We start from the raw sequence: 6,093 nt of genomic DNA, 5'->3' as shown, positions 1-6,093 counted from the left end.
AATGTTTCAAAAGCATCACAGTACAAAACTAATAATCCCCCTAGATGTCTATATCTAAAGATACAGATCTTGAAAGTTGTCCATAATTCGAAAATTAAGCATTTATAAATCATTATGAAAGAAATCTTATTACTTCTAAGATATAGGCAAGGACAAATTGTTTTGATTAGAATAAATATTCGATTACCTAGCATAGTACTCGTATGGTCTTTCATGAAAAAAACGGACACTTCCATCATATATATTTATTCAATGCTAACTATGACTTCAGCTTCGGTGATTGTCTATATCACATTTTTAACAAACTGACGGATAAGTGTTTAAAAAAACTTAAAATATATATTTTAAATCTGCTAAAAGAGACGATAATACTAGTAATAAAATTGTGGATATGAAAAAGGTTGAACATAAGGAAAACTGATTGAGCTCATAAAAATCTATCAACAATAAGAATATGTGAACAGGACAGAAACCCGAACCTTTTGAATTTCAGTGGTGGAGTCAGGTACGCAGGAGAAGTAAGCAGCCCCTGTTGATCGGTAATACCTGCATTGATTGACCAGTTGATATATATGTATATTTGCTAAAAAGCTCAATAGAACGACTTTAGGAATAACTGAGGTAAATTTCAGGTTTATGAAATATTACATATAGGCCTAGAAATTAAAAATTTTCAAGAAACAAAGTGATGTTAAGGAGAAGCGTGTTAGAGAAGCACGTAAATCTACGATTAATCATATCCCTCAACAGAGCTGTAAAACTGTCACTAAAAATTAAACTGTTAATTGATAAAGAGGATAAAAATTCAAGTAACCCCTGACAATTAATTCAGAAAATTCTAAGAATCATTAGAGAAATCCCCAATGGTATGAAAGAAAATTATCTAACAAAGAGAAATCAACGAAACAATATCCCCCCCCCTCCCCAAAAAAAATCGCAGGGTTTCAAAAACTTCCTTATTAATTAAATACCGGTATATAGAAAGTACATTCGTTGTTTTTACATTGCAAGCAAAAGCAACATCTCTAGATCCGTTCCCAATGAGTTATATTTTAATGTCCAATTTGTTTTATTCCCTAAGTCTTGGTCTAGTTCATTGAGAGCAAGGAACAAAAATCTAGGTTTATGAATGGGCAATGCACAGGAAGGAAATTTTCATATTCTAATTATTTCCGGAGTTTAAGCTGTTTAGTATTAATTACAATTTTAAGAAAAATTGTGGTGGAATTTATTAAAAACTCAGTATTATATATATTTTTAAAAAATACTTAACTTGAATCAATGCAATGTTTACACGTGTATATATGCACTAAATACTGAAAATCTACTCACCTTGGTACAATCAGACGGCGTTCAACCCGTGTTGACTGAAAAATCAAAATATTGTGTACATAGACCTCCCTGTTGATCTGGTACAAGGAGGCAAAAAAACTGGAATTGTTAAACGATAACGATGAGAAATAAATGTGACATGTTGGAGTTTTATGAATTAGAGATCGTCTGGTGAGCGTCAGAAGAAAAGCCACTCAAACACGAGCAGATCACCGTCAATGTTATCAGGGAGTCTATTTCTGAAAAGGGCGAGAAAAGCCTTCATTATTTACCCACAGACCCGATCGTGATGAGAAACAGTCGACTTAACTTAAATTTGTTTACATTCTATCTGATATTTTAAAGGAGACAGAACGCAAACATGTGATCTACAATTATGTTTTTCTTTTGAGAAATTGAAAAATTAGCATCTCCGAAAGTGTTCATGTAATTCAGCTATAAATGACTGGTGTGAGATAAAAGAGAGAGAATATTTGTTCAACGGATCAAGAAGCTCATCTCTTAACAAAAATTAGAAATTCTGAACATTACTAAGGATAAAAATTATGCATGTATTCCTATAATTTTGTCAGTCAAAACGTGCATTTGAAGTACATGATGATAATCAAGCTCGACGAACTCGGATTTAAATGAATTTTTTTTAGATATAAAAATAAATCAAGTGCTTCTGAAAAAATTGGGGGAAAACTCATCGTCGGGACCACGTTAAGCGTCCTGTGTAATTCACACCAGCGAACTGGTTTCCTGTCGTGCTGTAGATGGTAATTAACTGGGTATAAATACTTATAAAATAGACATCCATGATGAATAAAATTTAGTGTTACGATCCCTAGGGAAATTTAAGACTCTCACATTTTCAATTCCAAAGATTGCAGCACTATCTATAAAGTGAGGTATCACTCAATTAAAATGGTTTCTAAGCTCTCTACGGAATCAGTGAAATGCGAAAGATAAAGATTAGTCCTGTTATAAAATTATTGATTTATTATATAATAACTGATTTATTTTAAATATATCATAGGTTAAACTGAAACTCAAGAAATAGACCATATGTGCATTGTAAACAGAATTTGAAAATCTGTATACTTTAGCTTTATTAGCTCACTGAAAGAAAAACCAAGTGAATTTAACTAGTGTGTTTCGTAAAGCGTTGGTCGGAGCGGGGGTCGTATAGATACATAGATACCTAGTGAAAGTTATTCATCAATTCTAAATTTACTAATCTTATCTAGTAAATATATACCAATATCTGGTAAAGCTACTAATAAGGTAGTGATTGTATGGACAGTGAATCTACTAGTTTTCTTCGTGACATTAACTAGTTATTTTTTTTACAGTGCTGGATTGAGTTAACCCTCTTGAAACGTTCTTAACTCTTAGCAATTTTCTTTGACATGTACATCTATCTCATTGTACCTTGCAAAATAAAACAAACGTATTATAATTTTAACCACTGATCCAGAATTGAAAAATAACAGCTATTCATTTAGACATCACCTTCTAGTTTTCTAAATCTAGAGGCATCTAAATCTAGAGGCATCTAAATCTAGAGGCATTCAAATGCTCATGACATTTCTCTTCTAATACTATGTATAACCCTAAAGAATAATGAGCCGGGAATATTTTTAGACAAATCTTTCTGGGTAAAAATTAAAAATACCATAACCATTGCCCTAAAATCTTTATTATAAGATACTTTTTCTTAAACTAGTATATTTTCGTGAAAGCTCTGATTTTTTTTTAATATAGACTACCACAAGCCCGGGGTCAATTTCACTAAAAGGTGCTGGCATTCGTTTATCTTCGGCCTGGAAAGCATTTTTGGAGCTTGAATAAATGAACTTAAATCACCTTTTAAAGAGTAATTGTTCGTTTTCGCACTTGCAAAGAACGATTCTCTTTTTAGAATGCCAAGAACCGAGATTGAGAATTAAACAAGTTGACTATCTTAAATAATCTTTTTCTTTAAAGAAAAAGTTGTAAATTAAGAATCTTTCATTCATAGAGGGAAACTTACAGTATCAGGTTCATTATGGAAGATTCGCGTATTTATGAATCAAAATAATCCAAACATGGAGTTTGTCTGGAGTTCTGACAAACACATTTTATTGTTTTTAAGAAAAACATTCAGCAAATCTGAAAATTTCGACATTAAAGCCTAGGATATATTGAATTGAAAGGTAAAGTAAAAAATAAAATATGTTAGAAGATTGAGGGGCAATAGGAAAACCAACTATCCTGAAAAACGAATTATAAAGATTACATGATCGGTACGTACTGGTCCCTGCTGACAAAGCAGGTAACAACATTGTCTCTGTTTGTAAGGCTCATTATTTGAATTGTATTTTAAAAAACTTGGATTAAATTCTACAAGCGGTTATCAAACTTAAACTCATATGAATTCCCCTTTCTAATGACATTCTTCAAAATCATACGTCAGTTTTGAATATTTTTTATATCCCAAAGATAAAATGAATTTGAACTTCTATATAATTATATATTAGATTCCGAAACTTTATAAGAATCCTCATAAACAAAGATACATAGTGGGTTCCAGTAAATGTTCAACCATTTTTTTACATCCTCACTAAGATATTGATAAAAAAACTTCAAGAGCACTGTGCAACAATATACAGTATTCAAGAAGAGGTGAAAATCAGATGTGGATATTTAAAAATTCCAAGGAACTTTTGGACAATTTGAAATCACAGAATTTCACCACCATCAACAGCTTAAAAACGTACGAGTTTTCAACTTTATACACACCCATTCCCCACGAAAAATAAAATTCAGGGTTTTTTTATCATCATTAACAGAAGTTTTTCAATAAAAATGGAACCCGTAAATTTTCTTACCTTATCACTGGTCATTTTCATAATTATTTTGTTAAAATCATTGTAATTGTACACACAAGCACTCTGAAGTTGACACCAAAAAGATGTTTGAGTTTCTGATTGACAATATCTATGTGGTATTTGGAGACCAGGCCCCAAGACCATAAACTGAGAATAGACTTAAGTCAAAATTTTGATTTTGAATAGCTTGTGATTTATAATACATACAATATAAAAAAGAAGTAGGTTTGTAGAATATTCCAATTTAAACATATGGTAAAAATTTTTTTTTTTGTTATCAAAATTATCTTAAAAGCTATATAGATTTAAAATTTTGACTTAAGTCTGCTCTCAGTTTATGGTCTTGGGGTCAGGTCTTCTAACAATCTATTGGAATTTCCATGATGACCAATTGCGCCGCGCCATTAGTACACCTATTTTTATATTCATATGAAGCAGAATATGTCCAAAATCTTATGCGTGGAAAGAAGAAAACACTTGCTGTGGCCTTGAACTCGACATTTAGATATATCAACGACGTATTGTAAATTAACAAAAGTAATTTCCTTTTAAATGTCGATACGATATATCCTGGTGGGCTTGAGATAAAAGATAGCACAGGGTTAGACTACGGAAGCCCATTTAGGACCTATCAAAAATATTTTTAAATTCGTTATAACGATTTTTAGAATTTGTTATAACGAATTTAATTTGTTATAACAGATTTTTAGTTTTTTTTTTTAAAATTCATTATAACAATTTTTAAAATTCATTATGTTTTTGTTATAACAGATTTATTGAATTCGCTCTAACGAATTTAATTAGTTATAACAGATTTATTGAATTCGTTATAACCAGTTCAAGAATTTGGTTATAACGAATTCGACAAATCTTATCATTAAATTCGTTATAACGTCATCTGTAATAACAGATTAAATTCGTTATAATGAATTCAATGAATCTGTTATAACAAATTAAATTCGTTATAACGAATTCTAAGTATCTGTAATAACAGATTAAATTTGTGATAGCGAATTCCATAAATCTGTAATAACAAATTAAATTCGTTATTACGAATTCAATAAATCTGTTATAACAAATTAAATTCGTTATAACGAATAACGAATTCAAAAATATTTTTTGATAGGTCCTAAATGACATCCTATCAAAAAAAATTTTGATGTTATAACGATTTTTTAGAATTTTATAACGAATTAAATTTGTTACAATAATTCGTTATAACGAATTTAATTTATTTTAACAGATTTATTTAATTCGTAATAACGAATTTAATTTGTTATAACAGATTCATTGAATTCGTTATAACGAATTTAATTTGTTATTACAGATTTATTGAATTCGTTATAACGAATTTAATCTGTTATTACAGATTTGTTGAATTCGTTATAACTAATTCAACGAATTTGGTTATAACGAATTCAACAAATCTGTAATAACAGATTAAATTCGTTATAACGAATTCAATGAATCTGTAATAACAAATTTAATTCGTTATAACGTATTTTAAAAGGCTGTAATAACAAATTAAATTCGTTATAACGAATTCTAAAAGGCTGTTAAAACAAATTAAATTCGTTATAACGAATTCTAAAAATTTGTTATAACAAATTAAATTCGTTATAACGAATTCTAAAAATCGTTATAACGAATTCAAAAATATTTTTGATAGGTCCTAAATGGGCTTCCGTAGGAAATCTGTTATAACAAATTATATTCGTTATAACGAATTCTAAAAATCATTATAACGAATTCAAAAATATTTTTTGATAGGTCCTAAATGGGCTTCCGTATAAATGGGCTTCCGTAGTTGGACACATCTGTTTCATGTTTGGATATTTCACTTGAAGAAGAAGATAATGGTAATCTTACAACCAAGCTTTATGATACATGAATTCAACAAATCTGT

This window comes from Saccostrea cucullata, unplaced genomic scaffold, assembly GCF_032062105.1.
Source record: "Saccostrea cucullata isolate Sc308-1 unplaced genomic scaffold, CSIRO_AGI_Scuc_v1 ctg1059, whole genome shotgun sequence".
Taxonomy (NCBI): domain Eukaryota; kingdom Metazoa; phylum Mollusca; class Bivalvia; order Ostreida; family Ostreidae; genus Saccostrea; species Saccostrea cuccullata.
Note: the sequence above shows the minus strand (reverse complement) of the source record.